The 24436-nt window shown below is 40.6% G+C and overlaps 1 protein-coding gene across 16 annotated transcripts in view; it reads left to right on the forward strand.

The window, feature by feature from the left end:
* GRIP1 (glutamate receptor interacting protein 1) overlaps nt 1-24436 on the forward strand; it is a 366320-nt gene that overhangs the window by 183900 nt on the left and 157984 nt on the right. The gene's annotated exons all lie outside the window — the stretch shown is intronic.

A 24436-nucleotide genomic window follows, 5' to 3' on the forward strand; every position in this document is an offset into this window, starting at 1 on the left:
ACATTGGGGTTTGGTTCAAAGCTTCTTAATGCTGCTGATGCGCATGGAATTACACAGCAGCAAGAAATCTTCTGATGCTGGGAGGGGTGGAAGCGGAAAGTGCTCCCTTACAGTGTGCAACATACATGAGAGGGGAGGAAAAAGCATGAGGGAAACTTAATTTCTTTGCTATAAGCAGCCCCTTTTTCTTAATAGCACAGAGCTTAGTTCTCTTTTTTTTCCCCTCTGGGCTGGTGGGAGGCTGCACTTGTATGATGTGTTGTTGCATGGGTTAATGGTGTGAGTGAGGTCCCACAGGAGCACTTGTGGTCTGTGGGGCAAACTTGTTTGGTGTTGCTTTCTGAGCAGTGAATGACAGTTTCAGCAACTAGGCAGAATTAATGAGGAGGGGGAGAAGAACTCAGCAGATGGATTTCAAGCAGGTACTTTCTTGGCCTTTTCATGCAGGTGGTATTTGGCATACACAAAATGAAAGCAGTGGATTAGCTTCCTTGTGCAGCAGGTCTGCCTGCCAGGCTGTATAGTTCCCTTGTTTTCACTCAGAAAAGAGGTTGCTTTCTTTTGAACTTTTTGCAAACATTGGTAAACGAGTATAACAGGACTGATACTTCCCAGTGTTATATGATGACAGCATTGTTCACTCCATCCAAGCCAGAGAGATCTGTGTGGTGCCTTGGATTGCAAAGTGATTGAGCATCATATCATAGGCCTTGGAGAGTCTTGCTATTAACTGCATAGGACAGGAGGGAAGGGGGAGAAAGCCTGATGCCAGTACCTAGAAAACAAAGGGAAATGATCCTATTTGGAACAAAAATAGAGCAAAATAAACACAGATTCCCTGTGGTGCTATTTTATAGTCAATTTCTGAGTACAAGCTTATATTAAATATTATTTGACCAATATATTCTGGTGCTTAAGCTGCCCTTGAGATGCTCACTTATTTACCAGTGAAGTTTATTATAACTGATGGCAGGTGTTTTTCTAACTCACCCCCCAAAAACCCCCAAAACAGCAAACAAAAAAACACAAGAAAAGAAACCACCCAACTGTAGTGTTGCACAGGATTTTCTTTTTCACCCATAGATTGTATTTCTCCAGATTATCATGTGCAAAGCTGCAGTCCCATTCTCATATGAACTACTTGCCTGAACCTAAGTCTATCCCAATTGAAAAGGATCTGCCCCTCAGCATCATAGCACAGGCATAGCTGAACAAGAAGTTGTAGGTGAGAGTTGTCCACTGTACATAGCAAATACTTTGTGTAACAGGATTTCTCATAATTCTTTGATGCAGAAGGAGCCAAGTCAGGCAGAGGTGCTGCTAAAGGTGTTGCCGGTTCAGGACTGATGTATTTTAATCTCAAATTTGAGACTTCAGTGTGGGTTTTTCCCTTGGAAATCTCTTTCTGTCTTCTACCAGGCAGCCAGTCTGTCAGTCTGCTTCTCTCTGCTTCTGCAGAGAATGTCTTAGTATGATTTGAAGGTGAGTGACTGGTGTGATCACCTTTGGCTTTCTCTGCATCCCCTGGGAGAGGCCGCAGCTGCGAGCCCAGCTGAGCAGAGTCTTGGTGGAGATGCTGAACTTTTCCTGCTGGGGGTGTTCCAGTACCAGCCGATAGGAAATGCGAAGCTTGAACTTTCAAACTCCAATTTGTAGGGAGTGCTTGTGCAGGGGAGGTCAGGCTGATGGACTGTCAGCTTTAGTCAGTCTCACGAGGAGTGGCATGGACTGAAATGTTGAAAGTTCATACTGCCTTCACACAACTGGTTTTTTTTTTAAATGCCAAAGTTTCTTGCTGCATATAACTGACTATTTGAAAATATAAGTGAGCTTCTTTCAAGTGCTTGTAGCCAAGTTGGCTGCATCCCAGGGATTTCCTTGAGGTGTTTGTGGCATGTGTTGACAATCCAACATTTCATGTATCTCTTAAATTTACTCTTGGACTCTCGGTTGTACTCTACTGATGTTGCTTTCAGGGGTAGTCCTTGCATATCTGTGAAAGGTGATAGCTTTGTCGTGTTTTTAAATTATTGGCATCTAATAATATAACCTAGGACAGCTTTTACTTCTTGAATTACCTCCTAGATCTAAACTTAGGTTAGGTGTGTTTCTTGGATCTCAGACGATCTCACCTCCATCCTCCCTTGTCTTTGTTCCCAGTCCCCAGGTTACCTTTCTCTGTTCCTTAATGGTCCTCCCTTTGCTTGGGATGCTCACAGAGTCCTCAGACAGTTCGCAATGCTGATGAGTCAAAAAGAAAATTATTTCTCTTTGTGAGCAAGTGGACTTTTCAAATCCTGGATACAGCTGTGTGAGAAACCATTTTGTGTCATTAGCAAATAGCAAAGCAGGGTTAATAATTTCACTGTCCTTAGAGAGGATGGATTTCTCATGCTCTTTGACATGACTAGAAAGAGGATGGGAATTTTGGTATAGTGTGCCATTCTCCTGATTTTAAAATCAATGTTTCTGTCTCTTCTCTTCTCCCCAAACTACTCAGACTTAATTGCATTCTTCAATTAGGATCGTAGGATTTATTTGCTTTATCAGTTATAATTAAAGAAAGGTTCACAGTAATTACCATCTAATATGCATTATCATTATATGTAAATGTTGAACTCTTGCAGACAGCCTTATGGAGTCAATTAAGAAATTATCTGCTTATGATTAAATTCTTCAAACTTTTTATGACTCCTTTTGGCACTATATTTCTTGGATTTAAAAGACGGATGAGCTTTATGAGACAAGTTGTCACTTATAATGCATGTTCTGGTTTCCTCACACTTTGGTTTTCATCACTCCTATGTGCTCCTTCCACAAAGCAGCAGTGACATTCTGGAGCAGAGTTTTTATTGACTTCAGAAGATGCACATTTATGAGGACCACAGCCTACTTTCTTTTATGTTACACAGATACCATCTATAATAAAAAGCACGTTTTCTAAATCACAAACATGTACGTAGCCAGCTTCCTTTTTTAAATGACTAAATATCCTCAGGTTTCAGAGTCACCATTACACAAAGCTGATGCTCTCTTGGTGAGGGCGAGATGCTGATTAAAGCAGCAGGCAGCAGTGAGACCGCTGATGGCTGGAGCATGCTGCCCTCTGCCTACAGACTTTCAGAAGTGTATTTTGTTCCGCCTGTCTTCAGCGTTTAACCTGTATCAGTGCAAATCTTCCATGGAATTACCTTGGTGGATCTTAGGAATTCCCTCCCATTATGAAAAGTTTCTTTGCAACGTGTTTTAAAATCTCTGCTTTTAAGATGATTTGGTTTGTTACCATATTGCTAACCATGTAATGGAATATTACATGGTTTCTGTGAGGAGAACCATCTTTTGGTTATGATAAATGATAGTTACCCTCACCCACCTGTGGCACCGCTGTGTAGAAATCCTGGAGCCCTTGGTACTTTATGAAAGAAATTTAAAAGTAACTTCAGCATTGTAGCCAATACTCCCTTTCTCTCAAAAAGAAAAAAAAAAGCAGGTTCATGCCTGTAGAAGCCATACATGTTTGTGGGCCGTGTTTGCCTAAATAATCAGTATGCTAGTACTTCTGCTTTTTGTTCTATATATAACTGCATAACAGGAATTGTATAGAATCCAGTTCTCATCTGATTTCTCTGATAAAGGTGTTTATGAAGAAGCAGGCAGTGTTCAGAGAGTTTAAATTAAAAAAGCTAAATAACCCCAACAGACTATTTGTAATGGTTATTGAAGTGGTGCTTGTATTATCAGGCTTATGATTTGAAGATGTTTACAATATTTACAGCTGGATACCATTTTTACTGTATGTGCAGATCAGTAAGTGTGCAGATGAATGTGCATTTAAGGACATTATATAAACAACGTGAAGCTGGTATTTTGCAGTGTTTGTGATCTTTCTAGAGGCTTGTGGCGTTATGTCAACCGTGTAATTACTTCAGCATAAAAAGGAAATCTTTTAGAAAGATATTTTGGGAAACAGAGCTTTAAAGCAACTTACTGAAAATAGCCATAAAATCTGTTTCTTTCTCATCTTTATGACCATGTTCCTATGTACATCTGTTGCTACCTCAAAATGTATTCTCTAAGATTTAGAACTCTCTTAAATGGTTCCAGCTCCTGGACTCCTGTGATTACATAGGATCTAGTTTTACTTTAAAAAGAAAGGGTAATTTTTTGTTTTTCCTTTTAAAAACAAAATATCCTACTACATGCTCAAAACCCTGAACAGGTACGCAGAGACCTAGGCATACTACTGAGTGTATCTTACAAGTCCAGGGTGGTCCTGAGGAGGGTAAAAAGAGCTCTGTAATCGTCTCTTAACTTTGAAGAAAAGCCTTTTGGGATGGCAGACATGTTACAGCAGCATTGCAGGGCACACATTATTATATGGTTGTAGTCATGGTCCCAGATCAATGTCTGGCAGAGGTTTATGCCCTTTATAGGGAGCTGAATGCTTCCAGGTGGCAATGCCAGATAGCCAAAGGGGTTTGCATTCACCAGGTCTTGGGCAGTCAGCCAGCCTGTCCATTTCCAGATGTAGTTGTTGTCCATGTTTGTACAGTGTCGTGGGGATCTTCTTTTTCACGCATGTCTTAAGGCAGCTGCATGCTGCGTGGGAGTGATAAGGGAACTGGGGGTTGTGGAGCTCCTCTTCAAACAGCAGTAGTTTGTAGCAATCTCACATGAAGGTCACTGTTCTTTTTGGTTTCTGGCTGCTGTTTTGTACCACTTCTCCTGTAGTTCTGTTGGCACAATGGGATGCAGTTGAGTCTCTGGAGACCCTGGCAGGGCAGCTCAACAACTGGAGCCCCTCTCTCCTGCACGCTGTGCCTCATGATGCTAGCAGATAGGTGCAGGGGACAAGAGGAGATGGGAAGCATGAAGAGAGGCTTTTGTGCATGTAGTGTGCACATTCAGCTTCCCTCCCCCAACTTTTCTAAATTTGTCTCTAAAGGGAGGTTTGTTGGATGTTGACATTTATGGAAATAGCGTAAGTGTTACTTCAGAGTAATAAAACACTTCATAGAACTCTACAGTTACACAGCATTTCCATTAAATGTTGCAATGTCAGCCACCAAAAAATCCAATAGATTGACAATTCACAGGTTTGAAATGAGAGGCAGATCATGAGTTTATTCTGTTAACCAGTGATGATGAAGTAAGTAATGGGCCTGTCTCTGTAATTCACCTAGCCAAAAATGTAGTAAGCTGGTCACCTCTCCTGGCTGGTTTTGGCTGGTCCCTTAGACCCAAAGGAGAGTAATGACAGGCAGATGATAGGGCTGGGGCAAGTTTACAGCCCTTCAGCTGCCCTCATGCATATCCAGCCTCTCGCCTTTAAAGTTTTAGAGTAAAATGAAAGTAGTGATTTTCTTTTATAAAGAATTCCATAAATATTTTAAAAGGAAGGCAATGTACTATTCCATGAATCTTACATTATTTAAGGTTGTCTTTAATAAGAAAATCTCTAAGTTTGCACAGAGAACAAATAAAACCCAGTTTAATTTCTGTGAATATTACTGTGGGAACTACAATTAAAATGAATACTGGATATTTATTCTAGGTTTATCTGGGATTTGCTAGGAGGCTCCTTAGATTTGAAGTTATCTTGGTTACAAATGTGCACTGCAAAGCAGCTGGTCACAAGCACTGGATAAGGTTTGGCACAGTGCACTGCAGTGGTCATGTTCTGGATTGCCTTTTGGAATCATTTACTGCTGTTGTGGCTGGCTGCCTCCCCGCATTTGAAAGTGGCCTAACAAGATTAATGCTGTCATTTTCCATGCTGGTCAAAAGTTAAGAGCCAGCAAAAATCCATTTTTTGGGAGAGGAAAGCAGCAGCTTTTGCCAGTAGAGGGAGTCAATGGGCACTGATCTGGGACTTCTCATCGGTGTACAGGGAATCCTTGTGTTTGTGTGTGGGCCTGGAGATCTGCGTGCCTCCACTCCGTATGCACACATACTCCTCTTTTCTAAACTGCTGCAGTGTGGAAAACGCTGCAGTAATGCGTTTTTTATTGAGAAAACCCTGGTAGGGATTTGTGCTCATGGATCAAAAACAGGTGGATAAATGCGTCAGTGTTATCGCATTTCACTTGTATTTAAAAGGAGAGTGTTTAAATAATTATCACCTCATTGCAGGCACACCAGGCAAGGTGACTGTTTCACCTGTTTTGCTGCAGTTTTGGTAATATAAGGATTTAGCAAAATAAGGTCTTTTTTCTTTGTTATTCAATTCTATTCACAGAAAATCTTTGATAAACCATGAAAAAACTTCCAATTAAAAGAAAAATCATGCTGGTCTTGGTCGCTAAAAGAACATTTTCGTAGTGAGCCCTGAATATTAATTATTGTTTTACAAGTGTTAAACGCCTGTAGCTCTGCCACCTAAAACAACCTCTCTTGGTGCTGCAGTAGGTAAGGCAGAACAGGTTACGATGTTTTGGGAAGAAGGGTTCTTCTTGCCATTGCCACTGAGTTTGATGGTCTGTAGAGCAGTGGAGAAGCTCATGCTGCAGGGTGAAGGAGGATCTGGAGTTTCAGCTGTGTAAGAGGAGGGTGGCAGTGGGCTGCAGGGGTAGGGCACTGTGTGGGGTGGGAGGCTCTCCCTAATCCACCCTAGGGACTTCAGTGAGAAGACGAACGGAGTGGCAGTGAGGTGACCAGTCACGGTGGTAGGATCCTTTTTCTCCTGTCACCATTCTTGCCTTGGGTCAGAGGGCTTGAGGTAGCTCCAGCTCCAACCTCTGGTAGAAAGGAAAGGCAGGAGGAAAGCTGACTCCCTGACAGATTTTTCATTCTATTTAGGACTTGAAACAGAGCTCTGGGCATGTGCGTGGGCATGTATCCAGATACATTCCTGAAGGCAGCTACAAAGGGCTGGTTACAGGAGGGCATCCCCAGCAACGGAAGAACCGCTGCACCCAGCGATGTTGTCTTTGTGCCTTCTAGACTGAGCTGGCCATAAGGGAAGGGCAGGTTTAATGCAGAGGTTGCTCAGTGCATTAGCTGAGCAGAAGACTAGATCCTGGGACCCAGAAGCTTTTGTCACATCTTACTGTAAGCCTACATTTTGAGCATAGAATCATAGAATAATTAGGGTTGGAAAGGCCCTTAAGATCATCCAGTTCCAACCCCTCTACCATGGGCAGGGACACCTCACACTAAACCATGCCACTCAAGGCTCTGTCCAACCTGGCCTTGAACACCGCTAGGGATGGAGCATTCACAGCCTCCCTGGGCAACCCATTCCAGTGCCTCAGTAAAGAATTTCTTCCTTATATCCAATCTAAACTTCCCCTGTTTAAGTTTGAACCCGTTACCCCTTGTCCTATCACTACAATCCCTAATGAAGAGTCCTTCTCCAGCATCCCTATAGGCCCCCTTCAGACACTGGAAGGCTGCTATGAGGTCTCCATGCAGCCTTCTCTTCTCCAGCCTGAACAGCCCCAACTTTCTCAGCCTACCTTCATGCAGCAGGTACTCCAGTCCCCTGATCATCCTCATGGCCCTTCTCTGGACTTGTTCCATCAGTTCCATGTCCTTTTTATGTTGAGGATCTCTTGCTGCTTGAAAGTAGAAGGTTTTTCACACATTGACCAATGCAGGAGATTGTTGTTACCCGTCTGCTAGGCATATGTGGCTTTAAATTCACAAGATACCATCACCTCTGCTCCACCTTCTGATGGAGAGAGGAACATGCTCCTCTTATGGGCTGAAATGCTGCAGTTGTCCCACATCTGTGACTTTGTCTCCTGGGTTTGTTCTTATCTTGGGGGTGGAGGGTGAAAGTAGTAAGGTTTCCTAAGGTATTTGGAAACGAACTGTCTCATTTAAAAAAAAAACCCAAGTGCTGCTTTAGCATAAGTAAAATAGTCCTCATTATGTTTTATTAGAAAAATATTCCTGTTTATGTAGTTCGAAGTAATGGGGTTTTGTGTTGGTCACTCACTTTGTCTCCCAGTCACTGCTCTAGCATCTAATGGCATACGTCACTTCAGATCCCATGGTGCTGTCGCAAGGTGCACTGTGTCTTAGGCCTGGGGGCAGTAAAACATGACCTTATCACAGGCACTTGAGCCAGTATAAGGAATCTGTCCTGTGGAGGCGGTAGACCAGTCTGTGGAAGGAGTGATGTGTTGGCAATGACAGAGCCACCTCTGAGGTAGTTTTGCAAGCTGGCTCATGCCCAGAGGAGATTTGAAACATTTCCAGCCTTTGAAGTGTCTCCATCCTTCTCAATTTCTTATTCCAAACATGGAGCAATCTTGGGGTTTCAGCCTTGTATTCCCAACAAACACTTGGTGCAGAAACACCCAGGTATGTTTTCCTCCAGTTCTCCTTCAGCAAAGTGAAAGTGAGGAGGAGGGAGACTTGACCATGGAGGAGGAAAGCTTCATTTGAGCAGCATCCAAGAGGGGGTGAAAAAAAGAGCAGTGTAAGAACCTGTCTAAATGTAACATGAATAGGTGTTCTCCAGAAGTCGTTTGTGATGCATGAAACGAAATACACTTTTTCTTGTACCCTGCATACGGTGAAGGGAGCTTCTGCATCATCAGGGATTTTTGTTTGCAGCAGGCTCGCTAGTACTCCAGTGTCAAGTATACGTACTGTAGAATATAGATAGCTAAAGGTATGAAGGCTTTCTTTTTAATCTCTTAGAAAATTAAAACATTCTTTTATGACACTTTTTTAATAATCTAACGTAGCAAAGGAGTCTGGGAAACAGCTCTTAACCTTGAAAATCAACTTGGAAAAAATGCAGTGAAGAGGATTTATATGGTGCCAAATTTAACAATCCAATGAATCGCTTTCCTCCTGAGATGTGAACTCTTAATGGCTCTCCAGTAGAGACACGGTGTAAAAAGCCAAAAAAAAGTATGCTTTCAGTTTTAGAAAAACTTTCTTTGTGGCCAGGTTGAAAAAGTAGCAGGAGACTTGGTTTTGGTATAGTAAAATTTAAAAGAGTTACTTTTACGTAGCTGGTTTTTTGAGTTTCTTACTGAGTCTGATTTTCTTGTTGATTTGTGACTGTCTTTCCTTTTTTAAGCTGGTTCATTAGTGACTTAACTCACATGTTCTTCCCACTCATGAACGGAACACCACAGGGTTCACAGGCAGTAAGAAAGGGAAGATGGATTTGTAGGTTTTGTCATATATAATATAATGCAAAGAATGGAACAAAAAGAACACTGGTTGTGAAAATTAAAACCACAACAAACTCACACACCTTTTCATAGCATTAAAAAATACCCCAAACCAAAATAGAGCAGTTTTCTAAAACATTATAGCCTTTTGTGAAATATATATGGTATGGGTCTTCTGCTTAATTATTCTTCTTAGATCCCATTCATCAAAGGCATGACCTTTCCTTGTTAACTAAATGATTCATTAGCTTTTCAGAAGTGACTTCCTGTGTCTAATGCTGCTTTGTGCTGAGATTTTGAGCAGGCTATTAACATGCATCATATTGTTTTTTTCCTTGCATTGTTACTGTAACTTCTAATTGAGGCTGTCTTCCATTACAGTAGTTTTTACTGCCGTTTTGCTGTAACTCATTTCCTTGCAATTAGGTATGTCCTGTCCCTGAAATGCAGTTTTCTTTGTGCTGGTAAATGCACAGCACAAGTTTTAACTGAGTCTTTTCACAGGACTTTTGCATTTAATACAAAATAAGGATCAGAAACCAGTGTCTCCAAGGCAGGATTTCACAGTGCTTGAAGCACTTCATGCAGGGGCACTGTGGCTGGGGCTGAGCTGGCACAGATTAAAAGAGGATAAAATCCTCTGTGAAAGATGGAGGCTGTATTGTGGGTGTCTGTTGTTTCTACTCATCACTTGCTGCGTGACCAGGGCAACTTGGAAAGAAAAGGGGGGGGTAAAAGGCTATTTTTCTTTTTGTCAGTCTCCATCTGTTTGTTGAATGTGACTGAAATGAACTTGTTGGTATAACATTAAATGGAGAGGAAGTGGTGTGATATAAACCATCATTCAAGTCCATTGCTAATGGCAGAGCCAAAGATGGGGTTTGCTCCCAGCCTGACCTGCCCTGTCTGCAGAACCATGAGGAGGTGAGCTATGTGAGCCATAGCACAGTGCCATCCTGTGGGACCTCGTCCTTAGTCCTGCTTAGCATATGACTGCGCTTATTGGATTTGGATGATGGACTTGGGAGGGAGCCTGTCCACCAAAGTGCTGTTTTAAATAAAAGGTGAACATCTCAACACTGACAGTGTTTTTGAATGAACAAAAAGTGCCTTTTTGTTAGTCAGGCATCATATAACTATACTAAATGTACTGTTTGAATAAAAACATAATGAGGGCATTGAAGGTTGCACTGTGATACAATTACAGGGCTGTTATTTATTTCCATGCTAAAGCTTAAGGTATTTAGTTCAAATGTGATTTGTTTCTGGCATCTGGGCAGAAGTTTCCAAGCAGCCTTACACAGAAGGTGTAGAGTTGCTTCTTAATTAGCATTGAACCTTCTGGGGAAGGATTGCTGACTCACTATATAACTCACTGTGCAACTGCTTTGTCATTTGTCATATGCCACTAAGCACCTCTTAGATATTAGAAACCATCCGTCAGTACCTCCCTCAGCTAGATCCAAACTGACAGCTTACGAATGAAAGCCTCCCAGAATCAAAGTCAATCTTCTGAGCTATTCAGTCCCTTGAAACAAAGGTTTCATGTGGAATAAGCTGAATATTAATGACTGAAAAGAAAACGAACATTTATAGTCCTCTCTGCCATTTTCTCTTCTGTCTTTGTTTCTGCTCAGAGGGTAGTCTTCATTTGCAGCTCTTGGTGGGATTGAACTCTAGATTCTATTTAGGCATTTCCATATGGTCCTATACCCCTCTTCCCACTCCTCTTTGGCTTAAAGAGCTAAAACAGAGAACAAGGGCCATTGGAGTCCTGATGCTGCCAAGGACTAGATCCAGAACTACAAATTCTTCATGAGACATCTGTTGTGTTTCTGATCATGTCAGCGCTGGAGTCTGTTGTATTACAGCTTTAGTTCATAAACTCAACCCTTTAAGGGAAAATATTGGTGAATATGTCTATTCATGTCGGCTTCCAGATATTACATCAAAGATTAGGGGCAGTAGTTCCTATGAAGGCAAGTGAAGAGGGGAACTTAAGTTTACCTCTGCTCACACCTTAAAGGGGTACTGTCAACATAGGGATTGTTTCCATACCTGTTAAAAAATAAATAAATGATCAGTGTTGATATGGGGACCCAGATATTTTTTGTATTTTGCATTTAATGTTTAATATATGTGTTTATCATAGAAAGTGAAAATGGACTAGGAAAGAACAGACAAAATGAATATAAAGAAAGTACTTCAAAATCTATGAAAACTGCTTACTTTTCCTCTCTGCTTTTGGTGATAGGATCTTGAAGTAGTAAATTGAGTATTTCCAGGATTCCATGTAGTCCTCCTAATACGTGTTCCATCTATGTGCAAAAAAGGCAGGGAAAGGATTTGGCTGCACCTCAGATGCAGGCACATCCCATATCTGTCAATTTAAAATGTCCCAGAAGAGGACAGTGAGAAGTGCATCACCATGCACCCACCAAAGGCTGTTACATGCACACCACTCAGAGAACCCCCAGGTGAGGAGTCCTTGATCATCATCTTTCATAGACTAAAACACTTCAAATACAGAGCCTGAAATGAGCTTATCAGTGGAAAATGTGCTGCTTTTGTGTGTGGGTGTGTAAATGTGGATTATAATTCTTTGGGGGTTTGTTTTTTTTTTTTTCTGTTGTTGTTTGTGGTTTTGGTTTCTTTTTTTTTTTTTTTACATTTACTTTGGAGAAAATTTAGCAACCTTACTGAAGCCTAATGTGAAAATCACATTAGTAGCTCTAGGCTCATTTTCATGTCAGTAAGACATGAATTAGCATAAAGGAAATCTCTTTCAAGAGAATGCTGTGCTTCTAATTAAAAGAAAAAAATCAAGGCACTGGCATGTTGTTACAGGGAGGAGTGTAGTGGGTACCTGCGTTATGACAAAGTTAAGGAAGATGCTTCCTTTATTGGAGGCTTTTTGTGTCCAAATGCAAGCAAGCAGAGGTTTGCTATTTATGTAAATTTTTTTACACTGTTTCTTTATACTATAGTAGGATTGTGCATTTTGACTTTCTGCAGCCTCACCTGTTTCCTCCAGTGTGCATTTGACAGTACTGCAGAAGCCAGCATCCCTGTTGCCAATCCACTGTACCAGCAGAGCTTCTCTTACCTGGAGCTCAACCAGCGGTAGCAATTGCTCCATAAAGACGGGCTGCCTCAATTGCATTTGGTCTTGGTAGGGCTTCCCCCTCCCAAATAGTAATGTTCCCATTCACTCAACTCTGAATGTCTGAATTCCCTGTTAACCGCCCGCACCATCGTGGGTTTTCCTCCAGGACCTGGAAGGTGAGCCCCAGGTATGGTAGGTGATGTTGACATAAGCAGCTTGAAACCCCGGTTTGGGCCAAGTAGAGGATAAATCTTTAATGCCTTCTGCTTGAGCTGCATTGCGTTTTCATGCATCACAGAAAGTGCTGCATTCAATCTTTATTTAGGTTCTCTCACAGGTATAAAATGAGCTGATGGCAAAATCTGCAGTTACTTCAGATTTTTAAATGATGGAGATAGATGACTGTAATCTTCTGTCATTTGACATGATTTTTACCCCTACGTTTTTGTGCCTCGGCAGAAATGATAGGAATTCAGATGGTAATGAGGTGGCATCCAGATGCATGCCACACATGTGTGTATGCTCAAAATATTGATTTAAATATGTCCTGACAAGCTGGTCAGGCAGCAGTCTGAAGGAAAGGAAACTTCTGAAGTGAAAGAGAAATAATGACAGCAATGAAGAGGCAGAACATTGATTTTAATACGTAGCAGCAGTATGAAGATCTGGGTCTGATGAATCAAAAGGGAAAAGCTGGCACAGGAACCTGCTGTGATTTGTTGCATACATTTGTTTCCATTTTTATCCATTAGCAGCACTGTGAGCGTTTGGATGCAGCCAGGAGATCGGGAATGGGGAGTAGGGGGAGGGGAACTTGGGCTGTTAAAGCTTTGATAGGTGGTGGATTTATATCCGCTAGCTTTCTAATTTCCTGTTAAAACACCCGGGACCCTTTCTCCTTGCCTTATTTTTAAAATAAATAAATAAATGGCATGGTTACTGTCCCGTTTCTGCATTCCAAGCGGCACCTTTCAAGCGTTTCCATCACCTCAACAGTTTTATGGACCTTTCCGGTAAGGCAGCCGGTCTTGGAGGCTGGTGCAGTACCATTAGCATATGCCTCTGCGAAATATTTCATCCTTTTGTGACTCCCTTTTGATCAATTAAGTTTATGTAGCTCTTTCCAAGTAAGTTCGTAGAATCTGTACACAGGCTTCTCTTTGTGGTACCAAGTTTATTTTCATTGCGGAAGTGCAGCAGCTGGCGTAATGCAGACCTAAATGTATGTCGGGGAAAAAAAAAGAGTAAATGCTTTACAGCGATTGCTGTACACACTGGTTTTCATGAAGCCTGTGACACATGAACAAATAAATTCAAGCATACAGCATTGCCAACTTTCTGTCTCTGTCCGTGAACACACACTGATCTCTGGTATCTATAGATGCAGCCTGCTTGGGCTCATCCATTTGAAAGGAAAGCTAGCAACATACCAAGAAGTACATTAATACATGCACTTTAAAAGAGGAGAGGAAAAAAAAAGAGAGAAGTTCCTTTGGCTGTGATCTTCTTTTTAATTTAGTGTTGGTTACTATAAAATTTCATTAATGAAGTAAATATTGAATAAACATTAAAGAGGAGAGGGATTTCCGGTTTTGATGATAATGTGACCATTGTTAATAAGTACTATAGATTTGTAAATAATCTGTCACAATTTGGAATAGAATACAGCATTAATGGGAGAAATACTAGTGGTTCATCCAGTACTTGAGGATGTTTGGGAGTCTTGTGAAGCATTTGCTGAATTTTAAATGCTTATGATCTAACAAAGGAAAATGCCTCAAAATGAGTGGGTTGAGAAACAGCCCCAGGAGTTGACTCAAGGATAGCAAAGGCAATAGTGACTTAACAACCTCATTAACTGTTGATAAAATTAGCAGATGAAATTAGATCAGGAAACCTATATAGTAATGAGAGTGGAGAGTCTTTAAAATAACTAGAAATGTGTAATATGCAGAAGAATATCATATGATTTAGCAAGTTAATGCATCTATGGGGAAATAATCCAAGATACAATGACATATTATGAATGGAAAGCTGGGAAAGCAGTGGTGTATAGAGGGACCCACATGTGTGGACAAATGGCATGTAAGTTTGCTGTACAGTAAATAGCAGTGATACTTGCAAAAAGAAGTTACTGTTGCTGTACTAATAAATGGCATGCCACAAGCATGGGAAAGTAACTGCCTCTACTTAAAGGTCTGTTGGACTGCACCAAGACTTAAATTAAATTATGGCTGTTTCCCATACCGAAACACAGGAGCAAACAGAAAGGGTTTAGTAAAAAGGAACAGATAGATTTCAGGCCTGGGTTATTGATAAAAGATAAAAATGTGTGCATATAGCAAGCATATTGATATCCAATGGAAGATTATTAAAAGAACCCAGATACCTATGGAGAGAGGAGACAAAGTTTATGAGAAATTTTGAAAGGTCACAGTGGTTGCAGAAGAATGTGGGAAAATGAGGGAAAAAATAGTTATTAATACGTTTTCACTGAGGTTACTGAATCACGTGAAACATTGTCAAAAAGGTTTTGACCATGTGACATGAGGAAATGAAGCAACAGCTATCAAAGCGGTGCTGGGGTGGCAGAGATGAGCTGTGGCTGGTGTCTCCCCTCTGAGCCTGGGTGGCTGGTGGAGGCATTCGGAACAGCCCAGGCTGCAGCACTTCTCAGGCCCCTAAAGCCAGCCTGAGAACTCTGAACTTGTCAAGAGTTCAAGGTGGAATTGCTTATGCTGTTAAAATATATCTGTCCAAGCTCCAGGCAAAATTACTAGTTGGTTAGTGAAAATGTAATGCAGAACTTGAAGTCTGATGTCTGTTGATAAGCTACTAATTCATATCTGACAGCGCAGAATTGTGCGAGAAGGTTTTTATGTAAGAATGTTGGAGTATTAGAAAACGAATTAAAGCAATAATTTGTTAATACCAATTGATAGTTTACAAGTGGTAAGTTTAAAATAATACAGGAAGAATTTGTTCTTTATAAGAAGATATCCAGTGCTTTGGGTTTTCTTAAGTTATCCTTTTAATTTTCCAAGAGTAACATTTGTTTTGCTGACTGGCATGTTTTAGTTTGCTGTTGGGCCGTTCCTGAATGCATTGTTTTGCCTCTGTATTGAGCTTCTCGCAGTTTGTTAATGGTCTTTATTGTGTATGGTGTCATGTTTACCTTAGGAGACTGTAGGATTTCTCCGATTTAAAAAAAAAGGGGGGGGGGGGGGAGCATGGGGATGGAGAGAACCTGCTAAATGTTGATACAGACTTCTAATGGTACTTGGCCAACTTTTTTCAAAGAGTATTTCAGAAGGAGCTATTAGAAGTGTGATGAATAGCAGCAAGACACCACTAAAGCACTAATGATCCATGGAGGAATGACACTAAAACAAGCTTGAAATTATCAACCTTTCACTCTTGAGACTTATGTTACAAATACTTCAACCCCTTGCCTAGGAACTTTTCCATTGTTTGCTTTGTTAACTGTTTCCTGGGAGCAAAGCATGGTGATAAATCCTTGAAGTCATCTATGTTATAGATGTTCTGTTTTCCTGATATAAACATGCTTTGTGCTACTTTGCATGTGTGTGTTTGCCCTCTTGCTGTGGATCCTGTCCCTTTTTTTACATCCAAAGGGAAAGGGATGTGTGGGACTGAGGATGGTGCACAAAAGGGTTTTTCTGCTCTCGAAGTGTTGGCTCTTTGAGAATGTGCAGCAGTTTTGGAGTATAATGGGACAGTTTTTCTAAAGCATTAGGAATTCTGATATAAAAAAAGTTGGAAGCAGGCAGTGGCTCTTCAGAGAACCATTTTGATAGTTATATCTATCAGTAGATCTTCCCAGCAGGTGGTGGGTGATTGGTTTGAATTTTAATGGCTTTGAGTTCCAGCCATGTGTTTTCCCATGTAGCTTTTCATTGCTTCCCTTGTCCGTCAAATGATGGAGAAGCACTTGAGCACTCAACGCATCCTTCCTAAGACAGCACTTAGGCACTGTGTAATTGGGGTGCTGTCCAAACTCTTCCAGTATATTGCGTTTCCTTTCATTGCACAAGTCACTTTTATTGTGCAGATCGTTCTTGGCACTCTTCTCTGCACCCTGTCTAGTTTTTCAACCTTTTAAAAACAAGTCCAAACCAAGCAGAGACCAGCATAGATACCGGAGTTGAGTATCAGGTTCTGGTATAGAACTGCTGTGGTGCAGCAGTCCGTGGTGGGAAGTATGTACCTGCAGCGGAAGAGTATACAATTCTCAGTAGGTCTCAGTTCTTATTTTGTATTTGTGATTGTTGCTCAGAGGTTTAAAAACCTTTTATAATGCCTTAATTATTCATTAATTCTGTTTTGAAAACTGTCACCTGAAACAAAGGCTTGGGATTAAAAGGCTATACAGAAATGTCAATGATACTAGCCATATGCTGTGATACACTGATGTACGACGATACAGAACTTTTTCTGAAGCTATAAATGCCCTGCATTTGCACAGAAACTTCAGGGATGTGCCTTCTTAAATAGGTGTGCAGTTTCAGAGGATGCTAGATAAGACCTGGTGTGGGTGCTGGACTCCAAATTTGACGCCAACTAAAGGCTCACATATTTTACTTCAGAACACAAAACGAGAGGAAATAACTTGGTCACAAGTCACAATGGGAGAGAAACTGAGTCCAGGGCAGTGCATAGGGTATTGACATTGCTGGTCTCAGGAGGCCACAGAGCACGTGTCAGCAACCATGTAAAACATCCTCAGCCATAGCTGTACTAGCACTGGTGAGGTGTAGTAGTGCTTCCAGGTAACAGGAGGGAAGCAGAGCATGTTCATGCTGCAGAGGGATCTAGGGAGGTGTGGAAGGACCTTCTCGCTTGGCAGGAAGATTTCATCCCTCACCCCAACTCTGCTACGTCTTTCTTGCTCTCTGTGTGTTAAACCAGACTACAGTAACAGATTACTGGGCTTTTCATTCTGCCTTAATGGTGGCTGATCTTCAGTCCTCAGAAGGTGGCAAAATTCCCAAATGAGTCAAATTTTGTGTTGTCACTAAAACACTCCTGGAAGGTATGCTGGGCAAGCCTGGGATGCAGTGTGTTGTAGTGTGACCTCCAAGCCTTTGCTGGGTCTGCAGCACAGACCTAGTGTGCAAGTATGTTGCAGACAAATGGATCAGAAGGTAGTGGTCATTTCTCGCTGCAGACATCTCCAAACTGGAAACTGCAAGGTTCATACCACAAGCCTACATCAGCGCTAGGATCACACCATTCCTGTTAGTTTGTAGTTGCTCAGGGAGGTACCCACTTATGTGTCTGGTGTCACTGTGTGCACAGCTTGCATAGGGACAGGACAGTCTTGTGCAAGTCTGGGAATTAGAGTGAAACATGAACCTAGGAAGCTAATATGAACCTAGCTGGGAAAATGAACCTAGCTAGGAAGTTAACAGTTTTATCCAACAAACCCATCTTAATCAGGAGAGTCAGCATCCATTGTGCAAACTGGAACGTTTTTGTTTTCTTTCCCCTGTTGCTTGTTTTCCCCTTTCCTGTATATCTGACCATTTTGTCTGTATTTTCTATTTATCTTTGGTTTTCAGGCACACCAGTTCTGCTTCTGGGATGTAACAGTCAATGTGGTCAGTGCCAGTTGGCTGGCTGTTGCTCGTACCATAGGCAAACATCCAGTATATACCTAATTTCAGTATAGAAACCCACTCTGTTTTGGAAAAGTAGCTGCTACCATGTCTTCCTGCAGCTTGCACGTAGGTAGGAATACAACTGTATCAACGAATTGATGTTTCCCTTCATCTTGCAAAGGCTTGGAGATATTGCTGGTTGAAACTCTGCTTGTGCCATCCATTCTTTGCACTGCATCTCTAGGGCTATAATCTTACATTGCTTTTTGACTGCATCTTGAATATAGAGACTTGCACATAAAAACTTACTGAGTTAATTCCTAAAAGTCTCTTGTAGTAGATTAAATGACCTTATGCTATATTCTAGACTCATTTCTCTAAATACACATTTTATTTTCTAGTGTGGTATTCTAATTTCACAGCTGCTGATAAAAAATATGGAAACAAATTGGTATAGCTAGAGAGAGGTATAATTATTTCACTTTTGTTCAAGTGGTTTCAGTGGAATCATAATCTTTTTTTGTTTTTAAATGAGCGTAAAAGCAGCTGTTTTCAGCTAAGTGTGTGGGATTGTCCTGGCTTCCAGTATGGTAATTCTGAGGAAATGCTTAGCTTTGTTTTGTTAAAGACTGATGTAGCAATAGGAAGGTCATCGTTCTGATTAATTGAAAAAGCCTCTACAAAGTAAAAAGCCTTACAGAAACTGTAATTACAAGAGTCTTTAACCATGTAGTGCAGCATGTGGAAGCTACTTGTAAGACAGTCATCCTTTAGTTTTGAGATTACATTAAATCCCAGAGCCTGTAATTATATGCATGTTGCTGGCAGGAGCCCACCCTGGGCTGATTATGTTTGTTGAACAGGGTCGTTCCTTGTTGTTCCTCTCGTTGAGATCTACAAGCATCCTGGAAGGCTCACTGCCATTTGTGGTATGCCAGTCTTTTCACTGCTTCTTCTGCTGTCAGGGCAGGCAGACTGCTTCAGTGGTGGTTTATTTCATTAAGTTTTCATTTACATAATTCATCAAAATACATTTTGAAAAAAATACAGGTTCTTTACTAATTGCTGGTTCAGAAGATAAAAGGACAAATTATTGGTAATGCTCTAGAAAGTATGCACTCTCTTCAGCTATTGCAAACCAGACCAAAGTAAGGGTAAGGACACATGTACATACTAGAAATGGAGCGATACCTGAAATGGTTCACAAGCTATTGGTTTTGCAAAGTGACTTCCTTCTGAATTAAATCTCAAGTAGTTGTGGCTGTGCTTAAGATTACCTTTGAGAGACTGCAGCAAACTTGTGCTACTAAAAGTTTCTATTTTTTATAGTACTTACGGCATCTTCATATTTTATCATTCTTGTAAGTCCTTTGTTATTTTTGAACAAAGATTTGAAGCTAGGAAAGCCTGGGAAAGGCTGAACTGCCTATTTTGCTAGCAACTGAAATGAGGTCAGGATCGAAAAGTCATAGTTGCGCTACAAATCTCAGAGGGCTTTGAGGGCAGTTTCTCCAGTAAGAAACATTTCTAAACCTTTGTATATCAACGCGGTTTCACTGGAAAGGGCAGTGTTGATTTTTGCCAGTAATTAGTATGAACTGGTAAGATAAAGCATTTTTGTGAAGCTGTGGTGTGGGATTGCTGTGAAGGATAATGTAGGAAATGCTGTTCCTTATGTTATGCTAGAGAGTAGTGTCTAGTGGAGAGTTATTTTCGTATAGAAAACGTGTACACATTCTTTTGCCTTTAATATAACATTATAGATTTTATAAAACATGTAATTAAATCAGACTTTAAAAAACCCAAACCATTAAAATGGGGGGTTTTTCTTCTGTATTATAAAGTGCTTTACTATCCCAGAATGTGGAAATATTGACTGATTTTACCACCAGTTGTATAATACCTGCTGACTCAAAAAGGCTGATGTTGCTTGGAGCCAGTAAGTTATTTTCTTTTTTCTATCCAGAAAGCCCCTGAATTACTTTTCACCAATCTATTCCTAGGTGATAAAGTTACCATGTTCATATGATGCCACAGCAATGGTGTTTTGGCATCAGCTCAGATCTTTAACTATTCTTGTCATCTGTTACCATTTTTAGCACACCCATATCCTTGCTTTCCAACATGCTGCACCTTCTGCATGAAATCTTCTCCTACAACAATTCTCTGAAGCCAGAGCACCTTTTATGTCTTTTAATGACCTGTAAAGCATTCTGCTGCAAGATCTGCGTGAAATTGCCCGGCAGTGTTGCAAAGGTGGTTCATATAGCTAGAAAAGAGCTGCTGTAGTTGATTGAATAAAAATGTAAATTTACGAGACCCTCTGAATTATGCAAAGCTGACAAGTTGTCTGTGTTGATAATCTGAGAGCTAGGGAATAACAGGGTGGTTTTATTGAGCTTTCCTTTTTATTCTCTCTCCCTGTAGTGAAGGGGAATCTCCATAATAGAGCAGTATCCACTGCAAGATGCTGGATTGACTGAGGCTGCTGCTGCATGGGAATACAGCTCTTGTCTTTGGGATGAAAAATGTTCAAATTTTGTTTTGAGATTGAGACTCTTGGTTTTGTTCCTAGTTCATGATTGATACCAGGATGTATCAAATACAATAGTGGAAATGTTTCAGTTAAATTAACTGTCTTTTCACTTAAAAATCTGACTTTTGACTTGAATAATGTAATAGGTACCAGTAGCATCTTTTAAAATGATGGAACAAAATACTGAGTTGTACAAAATCTTAATTCATTCAGACTTCATAATATTTCATTCCAATTTTCATATGTTGGTAGACCCACTAGATATCATTGTGTCTTCCTGACACATGAAATATTTGATATCTGTATGTCTTTCTGGTTACCTTATTGTTTTACTGAAGCTGTAGTTCGAGTACATTGCTGTCTTCACTGAACCCCACAGGTCGGCTTTCTTTAAGATCTTTGGTGTACATCACTGTGACCAACTGAGTTGTTTGTGATGTATCACCTTCAGAGTGGTGACACACAAACTTGACATGTAAAGAAAAATAGGAGCATGTGACATCCAAAAAGAATTATGGCACTTCATATGGACAATTTCCCTATGAAGGGAAAGAGGGAAGAGGGCTGTAACAGGTTTTAGGACGCTGATCAGTCAGTGTGCAAAAAGAAATGTTTGATGCAGCATGTGAATGGAATTTGACCAAGAAGTATCTTCTGGGTGTATATATTCTCATGAAACTGAAGAGTGTGAATAGTAAGAGTTACGTTTTCTGAATAAAAAGTGCATTTTTGGCAAACTTAATTTTTCCCCCCAAGCACAATTTGATACTTTGCAGAATTTGTATTTCTCATTGTATATTGTATTTTCATAGAAATTTCCCAATTGCATCAAAAAGTCACCTTATATAAAGCTTATAATCCTCAATTTAATTTAGAGAACTTTATTATATAATTTTTTATCCTGCAGAGAAGTCTAATAGATCTTAACTTTTTTTGATTCATTTATTTCAGCTAATATGATCTGATAAGATTAACCAGAAGATGGTGTTAAATAGGATACGTCTATTTTTCTGACTGTCATATCATACGGAAATATAAGCTTCTTACATAGAGTGATCTTCTACTCAGTATTAATGAATACAAATTCAGTTGAGAAAATATTTTATTTATCATATATATATATCTCAAGTCATCTAGATATATAAATATTTATGTAGAGTTTATAAATGACCTTTCAGACTTGTGAAGGAATGAATGCAGCAATAGAAGTGATATAAATTCAGGCTGCTGTCCAAAAGGATCAAAATGAAAAAAGAGATTTTTGCAGATGAGCCCAGAGGAAATAGTATTGAGATTTGTAGCTTTGTAATAAGGAAGAAATGTAATTAGTAATTACTTTAATCTGTGTTATATAGAGTATAAGTAAGTTTTCAGTATGCGTGAAGGTTTTTGGTCTTCTAATATTACATTACCTACCCTTCCTTCCACCCTCTACCCCATTATTTTTACCTTCTCCGCTGTTTTTTCTCCTGAGCAACCAGTTGAGTCCATCTGCAGAACTGGGTAACTCATGCCTCAGAAAATGATGGCTGACTTTTGGAAAGTTGAGACACTTAATAATCACAAAAAAAATCCTTAATTTGGTAAAAAAAAAAAATAATAAAAATATTCTGTACAGTTAAGAATACCTTAGGTGTTTCTAAATTCATTTTGGAAGCAGGACTTCAGGCAGGAATGGTTCTGTCAGTCCTGGTGATTGCTGTCCAGCAAGAAGCTGGTAAAACCATGAGCATCATGAGTGCATATTTCAGAAATTGTTCCAGTAACTGGATTACTTTTTTTGAACTACCAAAACTCAGGAAAAAAAAAAAAAGCCCCGCAGTAAATACAATATATCCTTACATTCAGTGCTGTACTTGAAGTATGAAACCTTTGTCTTACAAAGTCTTCTTGAGCAATTCAGATCTGCACATGACCTCCTCTGGCAAGGATAGAAAAAATGTCTGAAGAAACATATGCAAAAATATAATTCTATTGATTTGGTTGGAGGTGGTTACTGCTGTGCTTCAGAGGCTATTTAGCATATGCATCCGCAATCTAGAAGAAGTAATAAACAATGCAGTAAGCTTTTTGGATCAAGGACTACATCTTTTCCCTCTTAATAAAGCCCTATCTGTCCAGATCTGCTGCTGGTTTTGCATATATATCACAGTTTCTGTATCATTACTACAGTTTTATACATTTTTATGTAATCCCATTGGGGTTCATCTTACTCTTGGGTTCATTGTGTCCTTACACAAAAGGCTTGATTTTTCTCCTGTGTCTGAAGTCTGGCTTTTGCAGCCTCCTAGCTCTGTAAGTGTGCTCACTTTTGCCTCCTTTTACCAAGGGGCTGAACCAGGCTAAGTTGTGGAGTCAGATCACAAAAGCAAGTAGTGATAAGTTCTTTCTCATGGTGTAGGTACAACCTCTTGCCATTCTCTGCACAGCAGAAGTCCTCAAGGATGTCAGAATTGTGCTGTGAAGGAGAGAAGACAAAAGCGGATTCTTGAGTTGAAAGCTGCTCCTTATTTTGAAGGGCAGGAGGATCACTGCAGGCTCACCTAGCTCTGACTCCACACTCAGTCTTCCTTGTCTGTTTTGCCTGGGAAAAATCAAAGAACGAATATTAGGGCAGATAAACGATCATTTTACAGTATCCTCTGGTTACCTTTGAGGTAAGGGCAGGTGTTTAAATTGGTCTGTCTGGGCATGACAAGCATCAAGGATGGGTACCTGGCAGATGAAAAGACGGTAATAAGGATTCTGGATGCTGGTCTGCAGAAAGGGAGCAGCAAGATCAGGGCAGCTTCAGCATCTCAAACGTAACAGAGCCGTGAGCAGGAGCTGTGTGCTGAGGCCATTATCATGGTCTCTGGAACAGGTTTTCCAGTGGAGCCAGAGAGCCCCATCCCTTAGCAGTGTTCAAGGCCAGCCTGGACGGGGATTTGAGCAACCTGGTGTTGGAACTAGATGATCTTTAAGGTCCCTTCCAATCCAAACGAGTCTGTAATTCTATGAAAGGGAATCAGATACAGAGTGGTATTGATTGGTATTACTGGTGTGAAAGTCCTGTTACCTGAGCAGGAGGTGGCAACAAGGAATGGTGGCAGATTTTCTCCTCAAAAAGCGTATTGATGATATCGGCGGACAGAGAGCTACGTACTCTTCTCTCACTTGTCTTTATGGGGGTCCAAGAATATACAACTTCTCTCTCCTTTCTCCCATGTGGTAGTCCAACATTTTCCATTTTCTCCCCAGACCACTGAATTACACTGGATTAAACCTCCAACTTCTTCCCCTGGCTTCACCCCTCCCTGAACACCCTGGCCAGAGGTCTGGGGTTTCAGGGCTGGAGTGATCAGGCCATGACTTCAGGTCCATCTGCTTTTCCACTGTTTGGATTTTACAGCTGTTTGGTACAGCAGCTGCTACAAGAAGCAATGACAAGGTTGGTGAACGGATGACTCGATTACCCCTAACTGGTTTAAATGACAACAAAATAAAATCGATTTCACTGGACCTGTGTGGGTAGTTGCAGCTGCAGTTGTGCTGATGGAATGTTTCACCTTGGCCTTGGAAAGATAGCTGTTGCTGTAACCAGTAAAACAAAAATAAGAAAAACAATCACTGTAATAGTGAGTTGGAATATGGAAGCATGGAGCAGCTGATGCAGTGCAGAGCAGTCAGGGTGAGAGAAACAGCTCCAAGTGTGGAAGCTGTTTGTGCCTCTCCTAGTTTTTCTGTAGCTGATGTGCACCTTAACACTGAACCATAACATTAAATATAGTGATGGATAAAAGCTGGCAGAAGATACACTGACTGATTTTCTAATCAAAGAAAGTGAATGGGACAAGAGTATATGAAGACTGTTTTACATGTATCACCCAAGTGAAGCACAAGTCTTGACAAAGAAATAATGATCTGTTGTTTTAAAGAGTATCTGATGCAGTATTTGGGATTTGTGCATGAGTGTGAATTGACAGACTTTACACGGCTTACTTTGGTTTGCTTGCTTGGTCTTTAGAATGGGTGTGGAGTTTCATCCTTTAGTATT

The sequence above is a fragment of the Pezoporus flaviventris genome, unplaced genomic scaffold (assembly GCF_033815535.1).
Source record: "Pezoporus flaviventris isolate CSIRO_AGI_PZ_B2104156 unplaced genomic scaffold, CSIRO_AGI_Pfla_v1 ptg000045l, whole genome shotgun sequence".
Lineage (NCBI taxonomy): Eukaryota > Metazoa > Chordata > Aves > Psittaciformes > Psittacidae > Pezoporus > Pezoporus flaviventris.